The 15,219-nt window shown below is 34.3% G+C and overlaps 1 long non-coding RNA gene and 1 other non-coding gene across 3 annotated transcripts; one reads left to right on the top strand and one right to left on the bottom strand.

Annotated features, from left to right (window-relative positions):
- Window positions 1–3,979: 3,979 nt before the first annotated feature.
- On the bottom strand, window positions 3,980–8,967 carry LOC132606378 (uncharacterized). Of its 2 annotated transcripts, XR_009569723.1 has the most exons (3): window positions 8,491–8,908; window positions 6,206–6,545; window positions 3,980–5,142 (listed from the first exon to the last, which is right to left on the bottom strand). It is a non-coding gene; the product is annotated as an uncharacterized LOC132606378 (long non-coding RNA). The 2 variants fall into 2 exon arrangements; XR_009569722.1 differs by lacking the exon at window positions 3,980–5,142 and having other exon boundaries at window positions 6,165–6,545; window positions 8,491–8,967.
- Window positions 8,968–12,492: 3,525 nt separating this feature from the next.
- LOC132608499 (small nucleolar RNA R71) lies at window positions 12,493–12,599 on the top strand. The gene has a single exon (XR_009570414.1). It is a non-coding gene; the product is annotated as a small nucleolar RNA R71 (small nucleolar RNA).
- Window positions 12,600–15,219: the final 2,620 nt, after the last annotated feature.

Genomic DNA, 15,219 nt, shown 5'->3' with positions numbered 1-15,219 from the left:
TGTACTGTTATGAGTGATTGTTGCGTAGTTATTCACGTTTGGTTTCCTTGTTAGACATTAATGTTTGTGTCAGTATGACTTGACTGAGTCCCTTCTTGTTGACTATGTACTATTATGGATACTATTATGGACCCTTGTTTACCTTTTTAGTTGGACTTCGGTTAGCGAATCATATGTAGAGTTAGTGATTGTTAGAGAAAGCATGTAAACCTTCCGGTATGAAGTTTGGGATGGAATACTAGATTGGCATTGTTGCTGACCATGGCTTGTTGCCTTATTATGTTCTATTGACTTGTTGTTTTATTTGTGAGTTGTTGGCTTGTCGCCACGTGATTGATTCTAGAGTTGATGTTTAGTGATTACTTCATGATTCGGGGGGCATATCTATCATAGTTTAGGTTGTTAGACAGGAAAGTAAGGTTATGACATTGATATTGTGATTAAGATATGTGTCCTTGTGTGGCACCATTGATTCATATATTTTTGTCGACATTGTTATCATGCATTCACTCATCTATACATATATTGGGATCAGGTTACGCGCCGCAACACTTACTTGGGTCGGGTTGCACATACCGCAACACTGACTGGGAACAGGTTGCACGCTCCGAAATACTGACTATTGGATCGGGCTGTGCACCATAGCAGGTACATGGACTTAGCGGTCCCCCATGGGTCATGACTATTGAGGCGACGAGATATTCCGCCCGAAGCGTGTGTGTATCATTTCATTGCATATGCATTCATATTCATTCTTCATATTCCCTTATTGTTGGATTGTGTTCGGATATTCTCTATTATTGTATTGTGTTGGTAGTTGTTGATTTAAAGGATACACTTCCCCTATTTTTATTCAGTAGTGTGAGTCGGTGAGATGGGGTTGGTATTGAGAAATTTGTGGAAGGAAACGGAATCCAAGATCGCGTCAAGTACGAGGGTGTTTAGTTGTGAACTCGTTAATTATTGTGAGTGAGAGTTGGAAGTCTCAGGTGATGATAGTGGAATTGTAGATCACTACTGAATCTGTCTTCTATTTGGTTCTAGTCTGTTTGTTTTTGTTACGTTTGTTGGTAATAATCATGGAGTCCCTTTTTGGAAGCATAAGTGGGAGTAAACTAGCGATCATATGGGTTGAGTTGAATTGATCCGATTGGTAGAACCCCTCTCGTTATAAACTGTTGTTTGATTAAATACTTGTCTACCATACTTATTATTATCTTCTGTTGTTATTATGATTTACTAATCGTTGTAGACCTATGATGCTTACCAGTATGAGTGTTGTACTGATGCTACTCTTGCTACACCATTTTTGGGGTGTAGATTGTTTCAGGTTGAGTTCATGATTAGTAGCTTCTGAGGACGTGTCGGGGCTATCTGGAAGACTCTGTTATTCTCATCTTAAATAGGGTTGTCTTTTCTTAGGTGTCTTATTGTCACGCCCTGAACCATGGCCTGGGAGTAACACGGCACTCGGTGCCTGACTGCATGTGACCGAGCGAACCAATTGGCTAGCTGAATCAACATGTGATATTAAAACATACTGAATGCGAAATAAACTCAACACATGCTGATCTACTAAATGTCCGACTGAATAAACATAAGAGCGAAAATACTGAATGAGTCTGAGAGTATAAATACATAACCAACACGGCTAACATAAAAGTCTGCTAAACTCTGACTATCTGCAACTATAGTCTATGAAGCCTCTATGAAGTACTGAAAACATGGACCGTCAGTAAATACTGAAAAGATTGTAAAGTAATGATAATGCCCCGAAAGACTGGGGCTCACCAATTGACGAGTGTCTAGCTTATATGAAATTTTAACTCGTACTTTGTCAAATAATAGTATAGAAAGATGTCGAACCCACAGAGATTGATTTATCTATTCTACAGACGTTTCTTGTTTTAATTACTATTTGAGACAATAAAAAAGAGTTGAGTTGTGAGTTAATTAACTAAAAATACACAAATAGAGCAATGGAGATATATTTTGTTTTTTCAAAAATATAATAAAAGGTGTTGGGATCCTGGCTTCACTTGATATTTCTATTATAAAGTAAATTCTTTAATCTTCAATTTCTATTTCTCATAAATGTATAAATGCCTCTCACGATTACATTTATATATTATTACTTAAGTTGAAGAATTAATCGCACTCCTCTCGATTATACAAATTAATTATCAAAATAGTAATATTAAAGCACCAGAAATATATGCTTGAACTGAAACATGCTCTTTATAGTAAGTAGCTTACTTACTATAACTAATCAATACACTGTCCGCCTCTCTCGATTACAAATAAGTGTAAAATTAATTATAACATAAAAGAGATAGATGTCACTAAATAAATATTAACATCTATCAATACGACAATTAACTATGTTACTTCTTTCGCCTCTCTCGATTACAGAATTAGTAACAAATTAATTGGTAGTATAAATTAGATAAACATTAACAAATAAAATAACATCTAACTGTAAAGCATGTAAAAGTTAAATAGAAAGCTTCCGTTCAAACATGTGAAATTGAGGAATAATATTATCTACTATTATATAGAAATATCAAGATCCGTCATTCTCCCAACACAAAAGAAAGTTACTCCATATTGGAGTTAATACAACTAATGGAAATATTCTGATCCATTAATAAGAAAATAGAAGAAATATTCAAGAAGCATAATTCCGCTATTTAATTGAAAGTAGGAATTAGAATAATTTTCTAATATTAAACGATTGAAGAAATAGTAGAAGAACTGAAGAAAGGAACAATATATTTTGCAGTCCTCCCCTTTACTCTCAAATGCTCTGAATTGGTGGTTTTCAAATGGAAAAAAGGATGCCTCTATTTATAGCAATGATTTCCAACATCTTTAGCCAATCAAATTGATTGGTTTATGCAACTTGCTTTAGGTACTTGATTTTGGCAATTTGAGAAATTGCAAATCTGCAAAATCCAAACTTAGGGCCCCACAATTATTTTCTCTCCATTTAGTTACACCCTTCTTTATTATTGATATTATTTAATTTTAATATGAACTTCTTCCACTTGGCAAGCTTACATTCCAATTGCTTCTTCAATTAGTGAGCACGGTTTTTTTTTTCTTTTTTTCCTCCCATTTTAGGAGGATTTATAGTGTTTTCACACTTCCCCTCCAGTGTGACTCGAATTCAGGACCTACCGATCGTGGGTGAAGGTGCTTAACCACTGAGCCATCCCTCACTTGTGATTAGTGAGCACGGTACATTTCCAAAATGGAGACTTGCAGGTACTATACTCCTCTTTCTTCATTTGATTTTGCTTTTCTTTTTTCTTGTGGGTCCCACTAAAGTCAATTTGCACAATTTGTTTTCCATCTTTGCTGCACCTTTCCGTTCTCTTTCTTTTGCTTTTCCTTTTTGGATCGTCTTCTTCATTTTTCTCTCTTGATTTATTTATTAAATTATGATATTTCCTGCAAATAAAATATAAAAATATTAATACTTAAAAGTAAATAACAACTTAATTTATATATGTATTTTTATCTTATCAAATACCCCCACACTTAAATATTTGCTCGTCCTCGAGCAAAGACAATTATTAATTATAGTGGCTAAATGTTTTAAGTAAAATCATGAGAACTTTTGGTAGAGAAGGTTTGACTAAGATGATTTACATGAGCTCGACAACCTTTAACCGTACTCATAGTTACTTATTGAGAAGTGAAATAACAATATTTTCTAATTCCAAGTGCGTCTCACCAAATGAAGAAAGATGCCCAGATATCACACAATATATCTATTTTAGAACAAAGAAGGGCATATGTTGAAATTTCGCTCACTCTCAACAAAGAAGTATCTCATGTTACCGGAAATAACCATAAGCTTGACTATCATGTGATTATCCACTAATGTAGGAGTCTTTGAGCTGAGATCATGTAGGGCTTTCATAAGGTTGTAATGTAGGCTTACGGACGGGTAGGATACATATGGATAAGAGTGATTTAAATTCTGTATAGGCACTACACTTTTATTTTGTCGCTCAAACACGATGGCCTTCCAATTCTTTTTAAATAATAAACCTCTGTTCTTTTTCAATCTTTTCACAATATTTGTTATTTCCCATTCGAAAATGGAGTTGCCAACATCTCTTTGTTGCATTTTTTTCCTCTTTTTTTTTTTTCAAATTTGCAACAATTTTGTTTTTCTCAGACAACATCTCCAAAAGATCAACAATCTCAATCAATTGTCCTTTCACGTTTTTTTTCTTTTCACCATTCACACTAAATTTTCTGCATTCAAATCAGCTCTTGAAGTGCCTAAAGGAAATAGGGCGAACATGTAGCAAGTCGTAATAACAAAAATGTTAAGGGTTGAGCCTTGGCGATCAATAAATAAGGAATAATTCATTTAGGTTCAACGGGGCTAGCAAGGGATAAAAATCATCAGGATAGGTTAATTTAGGTCGTGGTTTAACAAGGAAGGCCTATTTTTATTTCTCAACTCAAAGTCTACCTAGAATTTCGCCTCAAACCACATTCAAGGCAAGTTCTAGATTTCCGACTAAACATGAGAACTGGGTAATATATACTGACCACACAATGCACTTGGGACTATCGAACACCATGATTCCAATCACCAATAAGCAAGTGTGAGCTTGGAAAAGTAGTCGTACAACTCATGAAAGGTACTCAGTTAAATTCGTCTTTCTGAAGACTCATGTTTTTCAAATTAAACCAAGTTTAGCCGGCTTATCACCAAAATAAAGAAATTACCTAAAATTCCTAAAAAGTGTTCGGTTCAAAATATTACCACCATGGCAAAGAACCGAACAAGAAATCCATGGAAGTGCATGAAATAAGTTACCTTACGGATAAAGTAACTCAGTTTTTTTTTTCAATTTTGTTTTTAATATGAAAAAGAAACCACACACACATATATTTTTAAAACAATTAGTTAAATAATAATGAAAATGCATATTATTATTTTTTTTTTGAACAAAATATATTCCTCCACCCCCACACTTAAATAATGTCATGTCCCCCATGACACACAATTTAAAAGTAAAAGGAGATAAAAGGGCTTCCCTGTTTTTTTTTCTAGCGCTTGTCAACTCCACCCGCGATTCTGAATTTGAAACGTATTTCCTGCTTCTTGGAGTTACCCTGCTATAATAGAGACTAGGTTTCAGAGGAGAAAACAAAAATCATATCAAGAGGCATAAACATGCAAACATATATATATATATATATATATATATATATATATATATATATATATATTTTATTACCTATATGACTTTATTTAAAATATACTTAAAAGGAAAAAGTATACTTCTAATTACTAAAATTTATTTAAAGTATGAAAGAGGGAAGAAGAAAATAGTTTTGAGTTTAACGTCGTCAGCTCGACTTATTAGTATTCTTTTTAAGTAAAAAGAATTGTTGAAGCCTGTTTGTCAAAGATTCTGGTGATATAAGGCTTCAACCGATGACCGTTCACTTTGAATTTTTCTCCCCCATCGATATGTTGTATTTCGATGGCACCATAGGGGGACTTCTGTTACGATGTACGGTCCTGTCCAACGTGACTTGAATTTTCCTGGAAATAGTCTTAATCGGCTATTGTACAACAGAACATGGTCTCCAATTTTAAAATACTTATGGCGAATGAGGTTATCATGCCATCTTTTTGTCTTTTATTTGTACAATTTAGCATTTTCATATGCTTCAAGTCTGAACTCCTCCAATTCATCAAGCTGCAACAAACGATTTTTACCGGCATCTGGCAAATTTAGATTCAACAATTTTATAGCCCAATATGCTTTATGTTCTAATTCCACAGGTAAATGACAAGATTTTTCAAAAACTAGTCTATAAGGAGATGTGCCTATGGGAAGTTTTAAAAGCAGTTCTGTAGGCCCATAAAGCATCATCTAATTTTAAAGACCAATCTTTACGCGAGGAACCAATAGTTTTTTCTAAAATTCTTTTCAATTCCCTGTTGGACACTTCTACTTGCCCACTTGTTTGAGCATGATAGGGAGTTCCTGTTTTATGAGTTCCTCCATATCTAGACAACAAACTAGCGAATTGTCTATTTACAAAATGAGTTCCCTGGTCGCTTATGATAACTCGTGGAGTTCCAAACTTGGAAAATATTTTTTTTTTAAGAAAAGCACAAACAATACGAGCATCATTTTTTCTAGTAGCCATTGCTTCGACCCACCTTGACACATAGTCAACGGCCACTAAAATATATTCGCAACCGTTTGAAGGGGGAAAAGGACCCATGAAATCAATACCCCAAACATCAAATATTTCACACACAAGAATAGAGTTAAGAGCCATTTCGTCCCTTTTTGAAATGTTACCACTTCTCTGGAATTTGTCACAAGTGGCGACATAATTTCTTGCATCTCTAATTAGAGTGGGCCAGAAAAAACCAGCTTCAAGTATTTTAGCTGCTGTTCTCCTCCCTCCATAGTGTCCTCCAACAGCTCCATCATGGCAGTGGCTTAAGATGTTGTTCATTTATGTTTCTGGTACACATCGCCTTATCATGCCATCTGCACAAAATTTAAAGAAGTAAGGATCCTCCCAAAAACAATATCTCATTTCCTTTTTGATCTTTTTTCTTTGTTCATAAGAATAATCTTTCGGGATCCATCCTCCAACTAAGTAATTGGCGATGTCAGCAAACCAAGGAGGCTGATTCACAATTGTTGTGATTTTATAAATATGCTCATCAGGGAATTCCTCTCTAATATCTGATATCTCATCAGGAGGATCTTCCAAACGAGACAAATGATCAGCTACTTGATTTTTTGAACCTTTTCTATCTTTTATTTCAAGATCAAATTCTTGCAAAAGGAGTATCCATCTTAGTAATCTAGGTCTAGCATCATTTTTGGCTAAGAGATATTTTAAGGCTGCATGATCGGTGAACACTGTAACTTTAGTTCCTATTAAATAGGAACAAAACTTATCAAACGCAAAGACTATTGCTAGTAGTTCCTGTCACACCCCTTTTTTGGGCCCTCGCGCTATAAACGCGCAAGTTTTTATTATTAAAGGGTTTTTTCCATTTGAAGTAACGGTTTTGAAAAGGGATTATTTTATTTACAGAGTCGCCACTTGGAATTGAGTTTTGGTGTTCCAAGCCACCTTATGAATCCCTAATCAAAAGGAAATGACTCTTTTATTATGGTCCGCGAAAACAGAAGACCGGGTAAGGAATTCTGTTGACCGGGGAGAAGGTGTTAGGCATTCCCCGAGTCCCGTGGTTCTAGCACGGTCGCTTTATTGACTTATACTTAGCTTAAACTAATCTTTGGATATATTATGTATCTGAGCCTTATTTGCTCGTACTTTTATTGTTGAACATTTATTGGTCTTAAACCGGATGCGTAACCGCATTTCGAATCTTTTAAGTGTCTCAAGATAAGATACATAACTGCATTCTTACTCGAAACAAGATTAATTATTAAAAACGAGTTTGGCCAAGGTACGTAACCGCATCCTTGAGTTATTAAAAGAACGTCTCGAAATAAGATGCGTAACCGCATTCTTAATCGAAACAAATGTTTTGAAACGTGCCTAAAGCTCGTCTAGCGTTAAAGGCAATTATTTGTCTCTAAAATCCGAGACTTAAAATTATTTAGTTATTATTAATTTTCACTCTTTTGACAACGGATTTTGAATAAATTCGCAACTCATCTTGCTCCCTTACAATTGGTTTTTCCGCTCTTTTCTTTTACTCTTGACAATGGGGTTTGAAATAATTCGCACCTCATCTCGTTCATCTCACAATTAGTTATATGGACCTTAAATTTTGGTATAACCCCCTAATCCTTTAGTACTCAGACGTATATGCAAACATGGCCAAAAGGATAATTTATGATAGTGACATGACAAATTAATTTAGGATGATCATAAAAAATAAAAAAAAATAAAAAAAATATACAGACAAATAATTAGACATGATGCTAACCCACTTACTTGAACCTGTGGAAATGCACACACTAAGAGAACACCATAGGACGTTAAGAGTTTAAAGACCCATGAAAATACTATATGATTCTAAACTTTACTAGATTGTTTTACTAACTTGCAATCTCACTGAATATGATAAGGTCATTACTCAATCTAACAAGAACTTTATTTGCAACGTTAAAAGCAAAAATCATAAACTAAAGCCAAAACTTTTATTTCCAACTAAACTTTCACATGGATTATTCCTTCAGTATATCCCCTTCTCCGCCACTTGTCTCATTTTTTCAACTTTCATTAAACAAATTTACTAATAACAACTCCACAATATTATTCATTAAGTAAAATATAACAAATTCATACAATAAAACGTTGACCCAGTAATGAAAGTACTAAGCATAGAATTATCAAACAAACAAACAATAAAAAAAAATGATAAATTAAACAGTAGAAGAAAGGATCTTTATTGCTGAACAAACTCCACTGCGTACATGTTAATTAAATTGAGATAAAATAATGAACCTTAAAGAGCGTTCAACAACGTTGAATCTGCAAGTTTGGACCAAGACTCAGACAGCGAACCTCGAATCAGAAACCTCGAACAAGAACCTCGATGACGGACAGCTTTGCAACTCTCTTCTGTTCAGATCGAAAAACCAAGTCGGAGATAAAGCAGTGGTTCTAGGGTGGTGTTACAAGTGGAATTTGGGGCTGTTTATTGATGTGGTTTCTGGTTTTTAGCAGCAACTACATATGGATGATGAGGTTTATCCCTTCAAATCTGGAAGGAGATGCGAGCTTTTCTGAAACTATGGTCACGAAGAAGATGGGACCAGAATATGGGTGCGGCTCCTCATTTTTGGGTGTCCATAATTCGATATTTATAGGGTGTCTAGGCTAGGGTTTTGAGTGTGTTATTCCTTTTTTTCTTTTTTCAAAATACCCACATGAATAAAAATATCTTGAAGGATGAAAGGAATATTTCCTTCCGAAAATGGATTGTGCCTTTTTTGTGTGGATAGGGTGAAATTTTGCCAAGTGGCGGGCCATTATTGGTTCCATTTTTATTTTTCTTTTCCATTAAAAGGATATATAAAATACCAAAATAAATATACTAATCAACTATTTTTAAACCGAAACTAACAAAAAAAAATTAAATAAATAGACTAACGAAAAATCCAAAAGGTAGAATTAACTTAGAAAAACTAGATTAAAAGGAACCTATTCTTTTGTAATTTTTCTTTCTTTTAAACACAACACTTATGCCTTGAAAATAGCGACTATTTTTTGTCCTTTTTCATTTTCACAAACAAACCTACTCAAAATGAAATAGAATAAAACTAACACGTCAAAATTAAAATTAAAAGAAATATTTAAAACTATAAGATGAAACACACGGGGAAGGTCAAAATTACGTGTCTACAGTTCCTTCTCAGTTGTGGCATAATTCCTTTGAGCTTCATTGAGCGTTCTATTGGCATAGTAGATTGGCCTGAAAATCTTGTCTTTCTTTTGTCCCAATATAGCTCCAACTGCTGTGTCACTTGCGTCGCACATTATTTCAAATGGCTGACTCCAATTAGGAGTAACAACAATCGGAGAGTTAGTCAATTGTTCTTTGAGAATCTCAAATGCTTTCCTGTAATCCTCTGAAAATTCAAACTTCATATCTTTCATTAATAAGTTAGTCAAAGGTTTTGAAATTTTTGAAAAATCTTTTATGAACCTTCTGTAAAAGCCTGCATGTCCTAAGAAACTTCTAATGCCTTTAACAGTAGTAGGAGGGGGTAATCCTGCTATAAGATGAATTTTAGCCTTATCAACTTCTATCCCTTTATAAGTGATTTTATGTCCTAAAACAATTCCCTCTGTTACCATAAAATGACATTTTTCCCAGTTAAAAACTAGATTTGTCTGTTCACATCTTTTAAGCACCAAAGTTAAATGATAGAGCCAATCTTCAAATGTCTTACCAAAAAGTGTGAAATCATCCATAAAAATTTCAAGAAATTTTTCAGTCATCTCTGAAAAAATTGCCGACATGCAACGTTGGAATGTAGCAGGAGCGTTACAAAGTCCAAATGGCATTTTTCGATAAGCATACATACCTTGGGGGCATGTGAATGTGGTCTTATCCTGATCTTCTGGAGCAATTGATATTTGATTGTATCCAGAATATCCATCAAGAAAACAATAAAAACCATGACCTGTAACTCTCTCAAGCATTTGGTCAATAAAAGGTAGAGGAAAATGGTCTTTTCTTGTAGCCTTATTAAGTCGTCTGTTATCAATACAAACTCTCCATCCTGTGATTGTTCTGGTAGGTACGAGTTCATTATTTTCATTTTTCACTACTGTCATACCTCCTTTCTTTGGTACTACCTGCACAGGACTCACCCAAGGACTATCAGATATCGAGTAAATGATACCCACAACTAGAAGTTTCACCACTTCTTTCTTGACAACTTCTTGCATTTCTGGGTTCAATCTCCTTTGGGGTTGGACTATTGGCTTGTAATTATCCTCCATGAGAATTCTATGCATGCAAATAGCTGGACTGATTCCTTTGATGTCAGTTATAGTCCATCCTAGAGCTCTTTTGTGTTCTTTCAGCACTCCAATTAATCTGTTTTCTTGTTCTGTAGTCAAAGAAGACGAAATGATCACCGGAAAAAAGTCAGATTCAAGAAAAACATATTTTAAATGAGAAGGAAGGGTTTTGAGTTCAATCTTTGGTTGAACTTCTTCTGGTGAAATTTTCTCATTTTCTACATCTCTTTTAAGTGTTTCGGGTTCTTCTTTAATTATGGGGTCATCATCAGTTGTGGAACCTGATTTGGACAAATATCTCTCCACTGAATCAGTAATCAACTGATCATTTTTGTATTCATCTGCAAGGTCATTTAGCAAGTCAATTTGAAAACAAGAAGATGATGACTTATCCTCTGGAAATTTCATTATTTTTTGCATGTCAAAAATCACCCTTTCATTATCGACTTGCAATATCAATTGTCCTTGATGGACATCAATGGTTGCTCTTCCTGTTGCGAGAAATGGTCTACCTAAAATCAATGGTACCTCTGTATTTTCTTCCATTTCATGTACTATAAAATCTGCTGGGAATATAAATTTATCAACTCTTATGAGGACATATTCAATGATTCCTCTCGGTTTTTTAGTACTTTGATCAGCTAATTGAAGAGACACAGTAGTGTCTTTCATTTCTCCAAGTTCTAATTTCCTGAAAATTGAGAAAGGCATTAGATTTATTGATGCACCTGAATCACATAACGCTTTTTCGAAATGAGCACCTCCAAGGGTACAAGGGACAGTAAAACTTCCTGGATCACCAAGTTTCTGTGGAAGCTTATTTTGAATTATAGCACTACATTTTTCTGTAAGCTTAACGACAGAAACTTCTTCCAATTTTCTTTTACTTGACAAAATATCTTTAAGAAATTTAGCATTTTGAAGGCATTTGCGTCAAAGCATCTGTAAAGGGTATGTTATTGTAAAGTTGTTTTAAAATTTCTAGAAACTTTGAGAATTGTTTGTCAAGTTTTTCCCGTTTCATTTTTTGGGGATAAGGAATAGGTACAGAATGAGGATTTGTTATCAATTCATTTTTTTGTACCTTTTTTTCTTTATCATTTTTTTCCTTTAGAAACTCAGGTTCTTCTTTGTTCTCTTTTACCTATTCCATATCTCGTGGATTTTTTTGTCCATCTGCATATGGATCAGCGAGAGCCTTACCTGAGCGTAGAGAAATGTCTTTGAGGTGTTCCTTTGGATTCTTCTCAGTATTGCTTGGTAGAGCTCCTTGAACTTGTCTGGACATTAGGGTTGCTAATTGGCTCACCTGAATTTCCAAATTTTTGATCGCTGAATTTTGGCTTTTCATTTTTTAATCAACAGTCTTAATGTATTTGTATATCAAATCTTCAAGGCTTGGCTGATGCGTTCTTTGGGGTTGATATTGATACTGTTGAAAACTTTGCTGCCCTCTGTTTTGATTTTGAAAATCGGGGGGTCTTTGTACCTGTTATTTCTGAAACTGATGGGAATTCTCACCACCATTGGGGTTGCTCCATTGGAATCCTGGGTGTTTTTGAGTCATGGGACTCCCGTAGGGGTAAGTTTTGTAACCTATTAAGTTTACCTGCTCGTCATTCTGATTATTGACTTGACATTCATGATTAAGATGACCCTCACCACAAATGTCGCATCCTTCAAATTGATGAGGTTGTTGTGGATTTACTTTAAAGGTTTCAAATTTTTGTGTTAAAGATGCAACTTGCTGAGTTAAGGTATTCAAAACATCCATCTGGTTCACCATTGCGGCCTTTTTTTACCATCATACGATCAGTTGGCCACTGCACTGCATTTTCAGAAATTTCATTTAACAATTGTAAAGCTTTGTCAGTAGTTTTTCCCATTATGGAACCTCCCGCAGTTGCGTCTATAACATTTCTAGATGATGGTTTTAGCCCATGATAGAAAATGTATAGTAGCATATGATCAGGGATTCCATGGCGAGGGCATTTTCTTAACAAAGTTTTTAATCTTTCCCAAGCTTGGTAAACTGATTCAGTATCATTTTGAACAAAACTATTGATATCTAGTCTCATTTTTGTTGTTTTAGCAGGAGAAAAATATTTGTTTAAAATTTTTTCAGTCATTTGATCCCATGTTTTGATGGATCCCCGTGGCAAGCTACGCAACCAAGTTTAGCGTCACCTTTTAGAGCAAAGAGAAAAAGCCTTAGCTTAATTGCATCAGGTGATACCCCATTATACTTAGCTGTTTGAACCAACTCAAGCAAGTCAATTAAGTGATTGTGTAGATCTTCACTTGGATCTCCAGTGAATTGACAAGATTGTTGGACTGTTTAGATTAAACCGGTTCTGATTTCAAAGTTGTTAGCTGCCACCGGGGGCCTTCTAACACTTGATTCACCAGTGAACTGGTCAGGTCTAGCATAATCCCTCAGAATCATGTTAGCTGGTCGTGGTGCTACATCATCAAACTGGTCTTCTGGAGGTTGAAGATTTGGTGGTGGTGGATTGTTGAGATGTCCTTCCTGTTGATCCATGCTTTTGTTAGTTGCACTATGAGAAGTTGAAATGTGTCCTTTCCTGCGCAATCGTAAAGATCTTTCAATTTCAGGGTCGTATTCAAAGAAATCTGTAAAGGAAGAACGGGTCATAAACTAGCAGATTTTTTTTTATAAAAAAAATGTGCTCCCAAATTAGTAAGAAAATAATTAATCTGAAGTAGATAATTGCCAATCCCCGGTAACGGCGCCAAAAAATTGACGAGTGTCTAGCTTATATGAAATTTTAACTCGTACTCTGTCAAATAATAGTATAGAAAGATGTCGAACTCACAGAGATTGGTTTATCTATTCTACAGACGTTTCTTGTTTTAATTACTATTTGAGACAATCAGAAAGAGTTAAGTTGTGAGTTAATTAACTAAAAATACACAAATAGAGCAATGGAGATATATTTTGTTTTTTCAAAAATATAATAAAAGGTGTTGGAATCCTGGCTTCACTTGATATTTCTATTATAAAGTAAATTCTTTAATCTTCAATTTCTATTTCTCATAAATGTATAAATGCCTCTCACGATTACATTTATATATTATTACTTAAGTTGAAGAATTAATCGCACTCCTCTCGATTATACAAATTAATTATCAAAATAGTAATATTAAAGCACCAGAAATATATGCTTGAACTGAAACATGCTCTTTATAGTAAGTAGCTTACTTGCTATAACTAATCAATACACTATCCGCATCTCTCGATTACAAAAAAGTGTAAAATTAATTATAACATAAAAGAGATAGATGTCACTAAATAAATATTAACATCTATCAATACGACAATTAACTATGTTACTTATTTCGCCTCTCTCGATTACAGAATTAGTAACAAATTAATTGGTAGTATAAATTAGATAAACATTAACAAATAAAATAACATCTAACTGTAAAGCATGTAAAAGTTAAATAGAAAGCTTCCGTTCAAACATGTGAAATTGAGGAATAATATTATCTACTATTATATAGAAATATCAAGATCCGTCATTCTCCCAACACAAAAGAAAGTTACTCCATATTGGAGTTAATACAACTAATGGAAATATTCTGATCCATTAATAAGAAAATAGAAGAAATATTCAAGAAGCATAATTCCGCTATTTAATTGAAAGTAGGAATTAGAATAATTTTCTAACATTAAACGATTGAAGAAATAGTAGAAGAACTAGAAGAAAAGAACAATATATTTTGCAGTCCTCCCCTTTACTCTCAAATGCTCTGAATTGGTGGTTTTCAAATGGAAAAGGATGCCTCTATTTATAGCAATGATTTCCAACTTCTTCAGCCAATCAAATTGATTGGTTTATGCAACTTGCTTTAGGTACTTGATTTTGGCAATTTGAGAAATTGCAAATCTGCAAAATCCAAACGTAGGGCCCCACAATCTTTTTCTCTCGATTTAGTTACACCCTTCTTTATTATTAATATTATTTTAATATGAACTTCTTCCACTTGGCAAGCGTACATTCCAATTGCTTCTTCAATTAGTGAGCACGGTACATTTCCAAAATGGAGACTTGGCTGGGTATAAATATCGAAAATCGAACCGAAACCTCAACAAATCGAACAGAATCGAACTAGTTTGGTTCGGTGTTTGGTGTCCACCTTCAACAAACCGAAACCGAAATAGCCGAATCGAAGTTTGATAAAACTGAACCGAAAAACCGAACACACACCGAAATTTAATACATTACCCAAAAAAATTAAAATTGTCCAGGCCCATTAAGTTTAAAGCCAAAAAAACCCAATTGTAACAAGCCCTCTTTTGCATTTTTGTCCCTAATTTTCTACTTTAGTTGAGGAAATCAAATATGTTAAGGAAGGCAACTAGGATGTGTCTTTAGGATTAATGTATGTCCTTTATGTGTTTTCTTAATTATTCTTACGGCATGTATATAACACCTAGTAATCCTATATCATGGTTATAGTTTTCTATTCTTGTATATTCTGTTTGTTTGATTTTGATTTAATTTATCAGTTTTATGTTTTATTGCTTTTGAGAATATGAATTAGTGTCAAGGGAATCACTTTTAATATCATATCCAAAAAATCGAATTGAAAAAACCGAAACCGAACCGAACTGAACTTTTAAAAAACCGAAACCAAAAGAACCGAACCGAACTAGTTTGGTTCGGTGTTCGGTGT

Source organism: Lycium barbarum, chromosome 8, assembly GCF_019175385.1.
Source record: "Lycium barbarum isolate Lr01 chromosome 8, ASM1917538v2, whole genome shotgun sequence".
In the NCBI taxonomy this organism is placed as follows: Eukaryota; Viridiplantae; Streptophyta; class Magnoliopsida; order Solanales; family Solanaceae; genus Lycium; species Lycium barbarum.
The sequence above is the reverse complement of the archived record's forward strand: the minus strand, read 5'-3'. Positions and strand labels throughout refer to the sequence as shown.